The sequence below is a fragment of the Hippocampus comes genome, unplaced genomic scaffold (assembly GCF_001891065.2).
Source record: "Hippocampus comes isolate QL1 unplaced genomic scaffold, H_comes_QL1_v1.1 scaffold257, whole genome shotgun sequence".
In the NCBI taxonomy this organism is placed as follows: domain Eukaryota; kingdom Metazoa; phylum Chordata; class Actinopteri; order Syngnathiformes; family Syngnathidae; genus Hippocampus; species Hippocampus comes.
Genome location: NW_017804972.1, coordinates 402,336 through 417,903, shown reverse-complemented (window position 1 = coordinate 417,903; position 15,568 = coordinate 402,336). Strand labels below are relative to the sequence as shown.

General features: G+C 42.1%; 1 protein-coding gene and 1 long non-coding RNA gene across 3 annotated transcripts in view; one reads left to right on the top strand and one right to left on the bottom strand.

The window, feature by feature from the left end:
- The window catches only part of LOC109529128 (junction plakoglobin-like), a 146,032-nt gene that overhangs the window by 93,411 nt on the left and 37,053 nt on the right, over window positions 1-15,568 (bottom strand). The window lies entirely within an intron of this gene.
- The window catches only part of LOC109529134 (uncharacterized), a 5,437-nt gene continuing 4,585 nt past the window's right edge, over window positions 14,717-15,568 (top strand). Inside the window, exon 1 of the long non-coding RNA XR_002170792.1 lies at window positions 14,717-14,828. This is a non-coding gene — a long non-coding RNA (uncharacterized LOC109529134). The remainder of the gene's footprint in view (window positions 14,829-15,568) is intronic.

The following is a 15,568-nucleotide window of genomic DNA, read 5'->3' as shown; positions in this document are numbered from 1 at the left end:
ATAACCAGGTTCAGTTTTATTCAATAAGGGACTAGAAAGGTAATTGGTGGTTTTGAGGCAGCACTGCAGACCTTTAACCTTGCTCTTTCATCTGTTTCAGTACTTATTGAGGTCGTAGTTCCTTTTTTTTTTTTTTTTTTTAATGGTGAGGTTTCTCGTGTCAAATTCCATGTTTCTGCTCAGTCTTGGTTTTCTTGATTATGGACTGATGCTTGTCTCGCTCTTGAAATAATTCAACAGGCCAGATTGACTGTGCTGGATTAACTGAAGTCATCTGTGTTGCATGACTTGTGGTATGATGCTTTCACTTTGAGAGTAGGTCAGATGATTGGAGACAGATTATTGTCACGTTGTTACTGGAAAAGTTTCATTTTTCGCCCTTCCGTTTTTTATGCTATTTTCTCATCTTGCATTGCTTCTCTACATATCAAGCACAGCTTTTCATTTTGTGCGAGTGACTGGTTAGTTTATCGTGCTGGTTCTGGTGATCCCACATGTACACGGGCGGACTCACACAGACACAGTTGGTGAATACGGAAAACATATTTAACATATTTGCGATACAGACAGATGGACACACACACACACACACACACACACACACACACACACACACACACACCTGTATAATAGCTGGCTAAAGAAATACGGGAGTGAAATGTGTAAGAGAGCGACAATAATAAGAATTCTTTAAACCGCATAACATGCATCCATTTTCACTCGCACTTTACCTCCTCGAGGTCAATACTTTCCCAGAAGACTGCCGGGGAAAGGCGGTCCATACCCTGGAAGGGTTGCCAATCAGTCACAGCGCACAGACAACCATTCAGTTGGGCTCCCTCATTTCCATAGTCATTGAGTTGGAAATGAATCCAGGCTGCCTGCACCAACGTCAGGCAAATTTACCGCTACACCATTAGCAACAAAATAAAACCATGTTACAGAACATGCAGCTATTCCATATGCACCCTGACTACTCTCGCACAAAACTGTAAGGGGATGAGAGCTTCCTTTGAAAAACTAGACTGTGCATTGCAACCCTTGTCCCCTTTTTTAGTGGGTATGTGGGGTGCATCACTTCTTCAGTTGATTCCACATGTTTCCTCACCACTGGCCTAGCAACAGACCCGTAATTACTAGCAGTTCAGGCCCATGAGGATTGATCAGAGTAATTTTGACCAATATTGGATGCATGCCAGGAAAAAGCCTTTGCTTTCAAAAAGCAATGCGAAAACAAAACAGTAGCTTGCTAAAGAGCAATTATCAGTTTGCAAACCCTAATGTTATCTCTTTGATTGATTTTAATGTTAATTCTGTCTCAAAAATAAGGCAGTTCTTTCATTTATGTGGAGCTACTAAAACAGGTCACAACTTTACTATTATTTTTGATAATGCCACACAAGGAATGCAAAGCACATATTACCTTACCTAAATCTACCTTATCTCTGCTATTGAATAAAAATTTGAGGCAGGAAAATCTTCATTCATTCATAACCCATCCATGCTTCCATCATCCAAAGTAATCCATGGTGTTGTTATTTGCTTTACCTAAACCAGGGGTCGGCAACCCAAAATGTTGAAAGAGTTGGTATATTGGACCAAAATAAACAAAAAAATATGTCTGGAGCCGCAAAAAAATAAAAAGCATTATAATGAAGGCAACACGTGCTGAATGTATCTATATGAGCTGTATTAGCCTGCTATCAACATGAATAAGTTGGCTACAAATACACAACGAGCATTCATGTTTAAAAGTTTTATTTTTCCCCTGCAGTTCATCCTGTAGAGGAGGGGTGCCCAAACATTTTTGATGGAAGATCTACTTTTCGAACCACCAACCTTCCGCGATCGACCCGTTACCGCACACGCGCGCATATGCACACACTTACACACGCATGCCGTAATGAGCAACAGCCTTAATGGCCGCAAAGATGAACGAGGCACGGGACGCACTTTTGCAGTTTGTTAACTATCGTAGCTCACGTGTACAGTTTAAAAATGCTTCTCTTGGCCGCCCAGATTCCCATTCTTAGCAAGTACCCTTGGTGAATTGTACATGAAAGGCAGCTGTTTTTTTTTTTTTTTTTTTTTTACAACAGCCCCCTGACTGACATCCCGCCCTGCTAATAGTAACATCTGTCGCAGGCTATCACGCAAATTGTTGACGAAATGTTGACATTTAATATTTATTCAACAACACATTTTTACAGCATCGGAAAACGTTAATAATGTTTGTGTCATGTTTGTCCTCTGACAGAAACCATATTAAAACGAAAACATATATTTCCCTCCCATCTATTTCCATTTTCAAACATTTTTGAAAAAGCTCAAGAGAGCCATTGGGGGGTGCTAAATATACTCAAGCGGCTCGAGAGCCGTGTGTTGCCAACCCCCGACCTAAACAAATCATGTCAAAACAACTTTCTTAAAGTCTTTTAAAATAAGTACAGACAACACCGAGAGCAGAGCCCCAAATTTTTTTTCGCACGGTAGTCAGTGTGACACAACAGCATCCGGGGTGGGGGGGGGTCAATCAATCTATATCTCCCTTCTGTGATCGAGATGTCATGGTTTATCATATCATCCACAGTCGGGGTTTCATAAAATAAAATGCACACATACAATATACAGAACCTTGCCCATCACACACATAATACAGGCAGGAACAAATCTAAGTAAAAAGCAACATTTTGCTGATCTTAATTTACAAGAGAATGCCATTTCCTTTCTTTTTGTGGACTATCTCATAATTTACTTCGATCTCTTGCATTGATTTGCCTGCTAAGGGCAAATCAGAGTGATCAATTGTCACCAACAAGGTTCATTCATTCAAATCACACAGTATCTAAAAAGTACAATGTGGCAAAAATCTCACAAAAAAAAAAACGTCACAATTCTAATTGCTTTTTACAATTTTTTTATTTCTGCCTGTATTATGTGTGTGCTGGGCAAGACTGGTTTGTGCATTCATTTTACTTCCTGAAACCATGACTGTGGGTTGCATGATAAACAATCTTGAGAAGTTAATGATTCTTAGGTAAATCAAGATCCTTAACTTTCTTCTTTGAACATGCAATTAAAATTAATATATTGTGGTAGGGTAGCCTTCCAAACTAAAACCTGTCAACCCTGCCTAATGCGGATTAAGATTAGTTTTTGTGGGTGTTGATCAAAATTTACTTCTGCTAAGATTATATTTATTGAGTTCTTATTTTGCAGTAGCAGAACTGCAGTGTCATAAGCAGATGAGATAAACAATAAAGTAGGTCTATTGCTTGCATTGATGCATCGAACAACTGAACGGTAGGTCAACTCAAATGCAAATAACCAGCTAAACATGAGCGTACGTACTGTATTTTTGATACCTAGCGAGCGTGTTTTCTCATCTGCAGCAAACATGCGCTGTACCTGCTGCTCATCTGAGCTGGGTTGCCCATCAGTGGGACCTCACTGCATACTCGCGTGTGAATTCATTTTCGTGAGGTTTTCAAAAATAAAGCTCTCGTGAAAGTAGAAAGTTCATATATTAATAAATTTCAAGGTGATCAATTACATATCACCATTGCTTTAAAATAATTCTGTGAGAAATTGATAGTAAGGTTAATTAACAAAAAAGTGAAAAATGAATAGAAATTAATTTGTAGACAAATTCAGATGAGTTCAGGGCCACATATACGGAGAATCAGAGGGCTGTATTTTTTTACTCAACACTATAAACCAATTCATCAGTGAAAGAAAAGATACGCAAAGCGATTCACAAATGCATGCCCGTCATACAGGGTAAGGCTGAAATAAAGTCTATATTTAACTTGATTCTCTGCAACCTCAGGCATTTGAGATGCATTTTGAAAAAGTCGTCGAGGCATAAATAATTTCAGCGACATCAAATGGATAAAATACAGTCGGCAAATATATAACATACACAGGTAGGGGGCAGAATCCAATTGGAGTTTTTCTCTCCGCTGCTTATTCTCAATTATTCCCAATTCTTAAATCACAAATGTGCTGCAGTGCTCCCTGAGCCATAATGTGCTATTAAAACAACCAGCTTCCAATATATGTTCTCTGTGAATCAAACTGAATACAGTAAGCTACATACATATGGGGGGAAAAACAATATGTCAAATGCTTTTTTTACCTGTTTCCGATGTGAAATTTCAACTTTGGGAAGGAAGACTACTCATTCTGCAAGGTGCTTTCTCTCAAAGAATGTGCAGACAGTGAATGAGACCTCGGGAGTATGCCCTCTTTTAAATGGAACATTGACACCCTCTATTGCAGGCTCTATTTTTTTTTGGTGCTGCTTAGTGCATGATGATATTGAAAGGTCAGCATATTTGACTGTGATAATCTTCAATTCACAGGGCCATGGTCCAACTCTCTCAATTCACACCATCTACGCATGGGTTTGTATGACAGTTTTTCATTTTCCCATTCATATTTCAACTTTTGGAAAATGTCAACCTATATGAAAGTGGGAACCCGAACTTGACAACACGCGCAGACCCAGACCACAACGTGCAGTCATGCAAGAAGAGATGTCATCACAATGATGGGGTGCGCAAACAGTGCTGTCTCTTGGAAATGAGGTTGAGGTTGCTCAATGGCACCTTCACAATACTCGTGATGCAGCGTGGTATCTCTTAACAACTAGTCTCAATTTAATATGTCAGCAGCAGTAGTCCTTCCACGCCAAAGACGATTTTTTATTTATTTTTTTTTTGTGAGTGATGTTGCAATTCTCTAGTGAACTAGACTAAAGCACTGCGATTGGCTGGCAACCAGTTCAGGGTGTCGCCCGACTCCTGCCCGAAGACAGCTGGGATAGGCTCCAGCATCTCCCGTGACCCTTCAAGGGTAAGCGTGTCAGAAAACGGATGGATGAATGGATAGACCAGGGGTCGCCAACCAACATGTTGAAAGAGCCACATTGGACCAAAAAAAACGAAAAACAAATATGTCTGGAGCTGCAAAAAATTTAAAAGCCTTATATAAGCCTTACAATGAAGGCAACACATGCTGTATGTGTCTGTATTAGCTATATTAGCTATATTAGCGTACTATCAAAATGACTAAGTTGGCTACAAATACACAACGAGCCTTCATGATTAAAAGGTTTTTTGTTTTGGTTTTTTTTCCCCTGCAGTGCATCCTGTAGAGCAGGGGTCCCCAACCGCCGGTCCGCGGACCAGTACCGGTCCGCCGGGCATTTGGTACCGGGCCGCACAGAAAGAACTTGCCTTAATTCCGTTTTATTTATTTCGGAATACGAAAGATGTTTTATTTTGAAAAACTACCGGATTCTCCGTTACATCCGTCTGTGTTACGCTTGACACACGTCAAGTTTTTTTGCAGCAACGGCGACGAAAACAAAATTACGAAGTAGACTGGACATAAACCACACATCTGAGGTGTCATTGTCTCCTATTACCCCGAGATGGGACCGTCTGGTTGCAGAAAATCAAGCTCGGTGCTGTGGTGAGTCGTCATTTTCATGCACTTTGAATTTGCGTTGTATCGTATTTTGAAGGCATTAAACATTGCCATAGCTATCGGAGTGTTGCGGCCAGATTAGACGCTCCTTGTGTTTATTATTATATTTCGAAAACGCCACAGTTTTCATGCGGCTCATACCATATTATTTTGTTGTATTATTTCCGCCGCACCTTAAATGCCGGTCCCTGAAAATATTGTCTGACATAAACCGGTCCGTGGGGCAAAAAAGGTTGGGGGCCCCTGCTGTAGAGCAGGGGTGCCCAACCTTTTTTGACCGAAGATCTACTTTTCGATCAACCAACCTCCCGCGATCGACCCGTTACCGCAGATGTGCGCATACCCATGCACTTACACACACATGCCATAATGAGAAACAAAAATGCTTTGAATTTTTTTTTCCTGAAATTACATCTTATTTTTATAAAACTAACTGAAACTCAATATAGAGCAAAAACGTTCTTGGTTTTCATCTTTGTCAATGAATATCAGGGTTAATTTTGAATGTACTTATTAAAATTAGCTAAATTTAAAAAAAAAAACAAACATCAAAACTAAATAAAAACTACTTAGCATTAAAAAAATGCTCAACTATTACAACCCTGGTTGCAAATAAAGAAATGAGGTTTGGCCATAGTGGAAATTTCTTCTTCCTGAATTGTTTTGACAGTGAAGCTGCTGAACTGTGTGTCACCGACTTTCAGTTACAGCTTATTTACTTGGACGGTGTGAGTCTGAATATTTAAAACAATGCAAAATTGTTCAGTGTGTACCCAACTTAATAGGGTTGGTTTTTGTGTGAGGTCACCAAGCCCCACAGGAGGGTCATCAACAAGAAAACACATGGCAGCTCAAGCGCAGCCTTTGCGTGACTAAATATGGACATAACTTCTAAAGACAGACACAGAGAGAGAGATGGAAAATGAAATTGGCAGCAAAGAGACTGAAGTGAGGCAAAGTGGGAAAGCAGAAAGAGAGTAAAGGGACATAAGGAAAACAGCTGAACACAAGAGAGATGATTATTTTTCAGGCAGGGGGACCATTGTAATCTTAACTGCAATCTGTTTTTAGAAGTGTTTATTTTATTTGAACACATGCCCAATTCTATCTGCAGTTATGTCAGCAGATCGACTTATGTATTATTCTCTTCAAGTCTGCCAGTGCAAATGCACAGAGCGATACTGAACTGAACGGCAGCACCACTTGCAGCCTATCTTTAATAGTCTGGGAATTATTGTTTGACAGCAAAGCAAAAACCACAGCGATTGAAATCAGATCACATAACTGTCTATTCTTCCCACCTCTATCTGCCATACTCCTCATTTGCCAATCAATCTATCTCTTCCATCACTTCCTGCCCTGCTCAGGTATATGAAACACTCAATAAATTATCACATGAATCATTCCAGGGGCATGTGATCGAGTGGTTGGGACAATCCTTCATAGTTAGAAGGTTGGGGGATTGAATTTGCACTCTGTGTGGAGTTTGCTGGTTCTCCCCTCATGTTTACGTGGGTTCTCTCCAGGAGTTCCTCTCACTTTCCAAAAAGTGCATCTTAGGTTCATCAAAGACTCTAAAATGTCCTAAGGTGTGAGTGTGAGTGTGAATGGCTGTTGATCTCATTGTGCCCTGTGACTGGCTGGTGACCAGATCAAGGTTTTCCCCACCTCTCATTCGAAAACGGTTGGGCTAAATTGTGCAATTTTTTTTGTTTTAGTTTCGTGCCCCCCCCCCCAAAAAAACAACAAAAAAAACCCATACAAGGACTTAAATGAAGCAGCTGTCAAATCAATCAGCTTTTCATTGCCAATCACAAAAACTGATCAACGGCAGCTCATACTTTGTAGCCTCGAGACACTTTCCTTAAAACTGCACATTTTAAAGCCCAAAACAGAAATATAATATATATATATATATATATATATATATTTTTTTTTATATATATATATGTATATTTGAAATTGTGTCCTATTTTTGAAGAATAATGAGATGGAAATTTGGAAAAAATGTTTTTGGAGGAAATCTGATTCATCAATTTATCAAATAAAGAGATTAGATTACAGATTAATCAATTATTCAAATCATTCTTCGTGTGCAGCTCTATCATTGAAATATGTGCAGGTAATCCATGTGATCAGTATCCCAATCGCATTTGGCAATTCTACTCGTGGATGATCAGAATCGGCACATAAAACACTGATCGGACACCCCGATTTAAATGTGTTAATTTTGATTACCATATTTTCTGCATTATAAAGCGCACCGAAAAGTCATCCATTTTCTTAAAAGCTCCCAGCGCGCCTTAAAATCCAGTGCGCCTTGTGTATGGTCATTACGGTAATATGTTGACCCCCAAAATGGCTCCTTGCTGGAGACATGCTTACAATGTTATACCTTGCTGTTGGTTCAGTGAACTGTGTCGCTGCTTTATTAAATAACTTTTGTTGCAGCTCCAAAAAAAGGAGAGCTGTGGTGTTGTTTTTTTAAAACGCACACTTTATTAATGGTTTTCACAGTCTCAACAAATACAGGTACGTATTTGTCCGGCTCCGTGCCTTCTCTTCTTCCGTTCGACTCGAGAGGCGTTCATGACCGCCTGCGAAAAACGTAAATTGACGATTCCTTCAATGAAACTACGAAAATTGAAAACAATGCATCAAAACAGAAAATCAAGCGAGGAAATCACAAAATAAATTCTATAGCCCCCCTCCAGAATTTATTTCGTGATTTACTCGTTTGTGAATACAGTACACAACAAAGGAATAAATAAACACTTCTGAGACAGTCTGGTCTCTTACATTTTACTGACATCTCAAGTCAAGTCTAGTCAAGTTCAACTTTCTTGTCAAATGTGCTCTATGTGCAACATACAGCACAGATGAAATTTCCTCCCTCTTAAACAGACAACAAGACAACATATGATCGTTCTGTTGGAGCTACGCTCAAGGAAATGCCAAAATAAATTCTGAAGGGTTGCTATAGAATTTATTTTGTGATTTCCTCGCTTGATTTTCTGTTTTGATGCATTATTTTCAATTTTCACAGTTTCATTGAAGTAATCGTTAATTTACGTTTTTTCGGAGGCGGTCATGAATGCCTCTCAGTCAAACAGAAGGAGCATAGCTCCATCTAGTGGATGCATTGTAGATTGCGCCTTATAATCCAGTGCGTCCAATATATGAAAAAAAAATTACAAAATAGGTCATTCATTGAAGGTACGCCTCATAATACAGTGCTCCTTTTAGTGCGGAAAATACGGTACTCAAATCAAATATAATCTTCAAATAATGCAACTAAGACACTTAATATGGTTATTGCTTCATGAAACGTAGACCTTCCTTGTAAATGTAGCCTTAAAATATATTCTAATAACTTGAGGAAAGATATTTTTTGAATGAAAAATTCACCACCATCTAAAATAACGCCATATTCAACACCCACGAAAACTGAGCAAGAGAGCAAACAGTCGTGCCACAAAGATGGGCAAAGGCAGATGGAAAGACTACAAAGACAGCGAGATGAAAAGACCAACAGAGAATGTCGAATGAATGAGATAATTAGACATTTTGTCTGGCTGCTCTTTTTATCTTTCCATGACAATGTACCACGTAACATCATTTTCTCTTACACAGCCACACACGTCAACACGTGCACACGCAGACACACAAATACACACGAGCAAGCACAGAGGGAAATGCAGCCCTTTTAATTTTCACTCCGCATAATATTGCAACGTTTGCACGGTTGGGAAAGAGTCCTGAAGAAAAACAAGAAAAACACTGCATTGCTATCCCTGTTTTTCGCATTGTTGTCACACGCTTCTGTTCGTTTGCATAAATGGATGGATGGTGCAGATGCTGTCGAAATTAATTTGAAGATGATTGCATAGTTTGAATATGACTTCATAAACAACAGAAAAAAAACCTGCATGAGTATTTTTTTTTCAAGTTTCCGTCAACAGCAGAGCATATATAAGGAGCTGCGTTATCGTCGTTGACGGAGAAGGGTTTTCTCCGGTTCCGACGTGACGCCTCCTGGAGGGATGGTGATCCCACCTATATTGATGCAATTGGAGTTTCTCATGGCGTACCAGATGAGTATAAGTTGGCTAACCAGATTGCTGCCGGTTGGGAATCCATTTTCATATGGGTTACCCCTAATAAGAATGTTGACAGGATCAACTACCTCCACTGCAATGTCCAGAAGCTTGGAAATTTGCTCTATATGCTCTATATGTGCCTTATGACTGACTATACCACCGAAAATCAGCACTTCCAAATCTGAAACAATGGTCCTCAGTCAGAAAAGGGTGAGTGCCCTGTCCGGGTCGGGGAGGAGATCTTGCCCCAAGTGGAGGAGTTGAATTATCTTGGGGTCTTGTTCAGGAGTGAGGGCAGGAGGGAGCGAGAGATTGACAGGTGGATCGGTGCAGCGTCTGCGGACTTTGTAGCGGTCTGTCGTGGTGAAGAAGGAGCTGAGTCAAAAGGCAAAGCTCTCATTTTACCGCTCGATGTACATTCCAACCCCCATCTTTGGTCAGGAGATATGGGTCGTGACCGAAAGAACGAGATCCCGGATACAAGCGGCCAAAATGAGTTTTCTCCCCAGGGTGTCCGGGCTCTCCCTTAGAGACAAGGTGAGAAGGTCGGTCATCCGGGAGGGGCTCAGAGTCGAGCCGCATCTCCTCCACGTCGAAAGGAGCCAGATGAGGTGGCTTGGGCATTTGCTTAGGATGCCTCCTGAACGCTTTACTGGTGAGGTGTCCCGGGCATGTCCCACGGGCAGGAGGCCCTGGGGATGACCCAGGACACGCTTGAAAGACTATGTCACTCAGCTGACCTGGGAACACCTCGGGATCCCTTGGGAAGAGCTAGAAGAAGTGGCTGGGGAGAGGGAAGTCTGGGCTTCCCTGCTAAAGCTGCTGCCCCCGCGACCCCGGATAAGAGGTAGAAAATGGATGGATGGATGGATGGTACATGAATGTTGAATTGGAGTAAGAGCTCAAGATCCTGTATTCCATTTCTTTCTTGTCTTTCTGTACTCAGATTTTTAACTCCATTTGCTCAGCTGAACACCATGACATAAATCTCTTTTCCATTTTCCTTTCATCCCCTCGAACCCCCTCTTCCTCTGTGTGGTTTTCTTCATCTTTGCGTTAATCTGCTGTGGTTTTCTTTCACTTCTCGCCTTCTCCACCACCTTCATTTCCCACCACCTAATTTCTCTACATTGTTAGAGACAAGTTATGATAGAAGATTATTTTTAGATTTTTAATTCTTCCTGTTTACAGGGTGTACTGTGGTGTAGGGATAGCTTTTCTGCCATCACATTTTTTTTTTTGCCATGTCTTCTTTTTTAATACAGATTAAAATACAAACCACCATATGAGACAGATGAAGGCTACGATGCAGGTGTAGTGTAGGAAGTGAAGTGTTTTTTTTTTTTTTAATTATTGTAGAAAGCAAGAGTGGGTGATGAATATTGTCAAGGAGAAAATGCCAAGGTGGTTAAGCAAGAGCAAAAGGAGAGAGGAGGGTTGAGTAAGAAATGTATTTATTTAGTTTTGGTCTGATACAAAAGGGTGGCACGGTGATCGACTGGTTAGCACGTCCGCTTCACAGTGTAGAGGTGCAGGGTTCGATGCCAGGCCCCGGCCTTACTGTGTGCAGTATGCATATTCTCCCCGTGCCTGCGTGGATTTTCTCGGGGTATTCCGGTTTCCTCCCATATTCCAAAAACATGCATGGCGGGTTAATGGAACACTCTAAATTGACCCCAGGTGTGATTGTGAGCGTGAATGTTTGTTTGTCTATGTGTGCCTTGTGATTGGCTGGCAACCAGTTCAGGGTGTCCCCCGTCTCCTGCCTGAAGACTGCTCCGATAGGCTCTTGCATGCCCACGACCCTCGTGAGGAGAAATGGATCAGAAAATGGATGGTGGATGGTCTGATACAAGTTGCTAAATATACTGTATTTCTACACCTTTCTAGTTTTGCTCTAGCTCTTAAACTGAAATGTTTTATACAGCTTATGACTCTTAATCCAATAACTCCACCAGTAAATTGTAAAAGAACAGACACACTTGAGTACTGCTCGAGCACAAGGCGCATCATTGGCAGGCAACTTTTAAGGGTCCAGAATCAGTGATTGATTTTCATCTCAAGAAGAAGGGACTTCCCTTCGAGGAAAACAAGGTCCAAATTCTGGATAGGAAGGAACAAGAAAAGCTGTCTCCAAATACAGAAGGTTTGAAACATCACCCTCTCACATCATTCAACGGAAGTGTGGCCATAAGGTGTTTTGCTACAAGACAAGTGAACAACTGACTGGTATGCAGGATGGTCGTTTTACTAACCACAACAACCCCCTATTGTTCACTACCTGCATGAAACACACCCACCGAGGCATACTTGGAGGTACGCAAGCCCTAAAATTTACAACTGAGGAAGCTTTTTAGAGTGTAGGTGAAACTTTAGTCACTCACTTACTTTTGTCTTCAACAAATAAGAACTATTCAGTTTGCTTGATTCAACTTTTGCAAATTACCAAGACATCGGTGACTAATATACAGACAAACCACGTTGCTGACTTTTCCCCCAAGACAAGCCCTTTGAGAAACACAGGGCGGGAAACAAATTACAAAAAGTACTGGGTGCGAATGGGTACAGCATGCAATTGTGAGAGTGAAAAGGTAATATGCATGCTTTACCTTCCTGGTGCTAAAGCTACCAAGTCACCGTCATTTGTTGTGAGTTTTTATGAAATACTTAAAAATGTGTTTTTAACCCTTTCAGGGACAGCGGTCACTTCGGTGGACAACTTATCATGGTATCAGGTTACAGGTTATCATCATTGGTGCATGAACGGGTTAATTCTTGGTGCAGTCTTGAAACAACGTGGTTGTGTGGGATACGGTATTGTCACTAAAAAGCTGCAAAAATAAATCAATCAGACCCTAAAACAAATAAAAATATCCACAGGTTTGTGACATGCATTCGTTTTATATATGTTGTACTTGTGGTTTTAAAAATGAATTCATCTATTAATTTGAAATTGAAGACAGGATCATGACAATTGGGGAATGTTGAATGTAGCAGACATCCTCGAAAGTTGTTCCCTCTCTCACTGACAGCCCCATTAGCCTCCGGGGATTCTGCTGCACTCCATTCTGTCTGAGGTGACAAACAATCTTCTTGTGACTCTGATTTAGAAATTCGCTGACAGCTCCTGTTCCTCTCTGGAACCTCAGTTTTTCAAAGATATAAATACCAAAGCATCAATTTCTCTTCCTGACTTACCTCAACCTTTAAATGAACCATAACTTTACCTGAGCAAAGGAGCAGGAACGACTAAGATGTTTTTGTCTGTTACGCTTTTTCCACCCCCCTAAAAAAAACTCGGTGCTCGTACGGTGCCAGGGCCAGTGCTGTACTTCACAAGTTCTTACGAAGAACCTGTTTGTTTTCCACCGGCAATGAGCCAGGTAGGAGCAGGGCGTGCTGGAGCCTATCCGAACTGTCTTCGGGCATTAGGCAGGGGACACCCTGAACCGGTTGCCAGACAATTGCAGGGCACACAGAGACGAACAACCATCCACTCTCACAGTCACACCTAGGGACAATTTGGAGTGTTCAACCAGCCTTTCATGCATGTTTTTGGAATGAGGGAGAAAACCGGAGTACCGGGAGAAAACCCACGCAGGCCCGGGGAGAACATGCAAATTCCACACAGGAAGGCCAGAGCTGGAATCGAACCCGGTACCTCTGCACTGTGAGATCGACGCGCTAACCACTTGATCATCGGGCCGCCACAAACACTTATATTTTTCTTAATCATTATAGATGATCACGAGGTTGGCTGCGAGTGGGAGATCAAATGCTATTTGGGCCAATCCGTGATCACTCTTCTGGTTGGACGCAATTGTGCTCGAGTTCACCGCTCAACAGTTTGCGCAAAAATTCCGTGTGTCCAGGGAGTCATTCCTCTACATCTGCGATCGTCATGATAACCCCACCTCCCGCCCCCTGACGTAGTAGGTGCCAGAGTCTGGCCCAACAAATAATTGGGGCCTGCTTCAGCACCAGTTTCAAGCACCAGAGCTAGAGCGAGAGCCAATTCCGGTAGTGGGAAAAGAAAGAATTGGTGCTAACCTGGGCACTGGCCCGGAATTAGCTTGAGCACAAGCATGGTGGAAAAGGGCCATGTGAAGCTACTTTAGAGCCACAGTGGTAAAACACACAATGAGGGCAGGAAACATGCATTTGTTGATGAACAAACACATGATAAGAAGTCACTTTTAGATTGTAAAAATACAGTCAAACCTCAGTTTTCGTCCATAAACCGTTCCAGAAGGCTGTTTGAAAACCGAAATTGTTCGAAAACCGAAACCACGCTCTTTTTAAAATAAAAATGTTTACTGAACACGTCTGCTCACAATGGAAAGCAACACGAGGAAGCGTCACTTCCTCGTGTAAGGAAGGCGAGAGGAGTCAAATGGTACATTCAAGTGCGCTCAGTTTGTTCGAGAGCCAAAATTTGTTCGTCATCCGAGGCATAAAAAACTCAAAATTTTTGGTTGAAAACCGAATTGGTCGAGAACCGAGACGTTCGAAAACCGAGGTTTGACTGTACTTTAAAAAACAGAGCAGAAAAAAAATGGGACACAATCAGTGAGTGTCACCATCCTAATAATTTTGACTGATTTCATGCAAACCTCTACAATGGCACAACTACTGGCTGCATTCATCCATTAAAATAATACTGGTCTGCCACTTGGATTTGAAGCACCAACTTTGTCAGCTTTCCACCCTTTCTCCTCTCTGATTCACAATGGCCTTTTCCTATCCATTCCTTTATTTTCTATGCCGCTTGGGTCACGAGTGAGCTGGGCCGATACCAACTGACTGGACTAGCGTGGTACATCCTGAACTGGTCGCCAGCCAATCGCAAGGCACATGCAACCCTTCACATCAATGGGCAGAGTTCTGAATGAATAATATACTGTCTAATCATGTTTTATGTTGTTAAGTAGTAGATGTGTTTGACTGAACTAAAGGAATGATGTGTAGGCAGTGTGTGTCTTTTTCTTATCAAGTTTGTTTTATTTTTCAAATGTACTTCAGATCATGAACCTGTCTGTGTCATTCGCATATGAAGGATTTACCGTACATTCCGCATTATAAGGCACTTCGGAGTATAAGGCGCACCTTCAATGAGTGGCCTATTTTAAAAATGTTTTCATATATAGGGAGCACCGCATTATAAGGCGCGTACAATAGAAGCTACAATAGTGGCTGAGGTTGAGTTATGGATCCACTAGATGTTGCTACACTAAAGTCACGCCATTTTCCAATCACTCACGTGATTTCCGGGTTGAGTGAACGCTGGCGTTGTCTGGCTGCCGCTGCTCACCCGCAACACATTTTTAACATTTTTACGGTTTTACTGTCGCCAATTTATTTTTGATCGTCAAGCACTATCTGATTGTTTTTAATCACGCTGTCACAGCATCCTACCTTTTCGGATCTCAGACGAGGTCCCGTGCCATCTCCACCCCTCTATACCTCACGACGGGGGAAATCGAGGCCTTTGTCTGGGCCATCCTAATTTGGACCATCCTGTCGCTCCTCCATCGACCTATGGAAGGACTACTTCGGTACTCAACGGCAGAACTTCTCGGGCTCCGCTTTCGGTGGTTGCGCTTTCCACCTGCGCTGCACCGCTTCCCAGACATCGTTCTTCGTCCCTCCTGGAAATACACTCACCGTGGGTCTCGTCGGGGCTTCTACCTCGATCGATCCGAGGGCATCACCTCCTTCTGGTCATCCTCCCGCCGGCCACGCAGAAACAACGGCCGATCCGCGGACCGCAGCGTGTTGGCCGACCTGGCTAGGTCGGCTAATGCTCCTCGTAACAGCGATGTTGCGCTGCACCACTTCCCGGACATCGCTTTTCGTCCCTCCCGGAAATATATCCACCGCGGGTCTCGTCGGGGCTTCCACCTCGATAGATCCAAGGGCATCACCTCCTTCTGGTCATCCTCCCGCCGGCCACGCAGAAACAACGGCCGAACCGC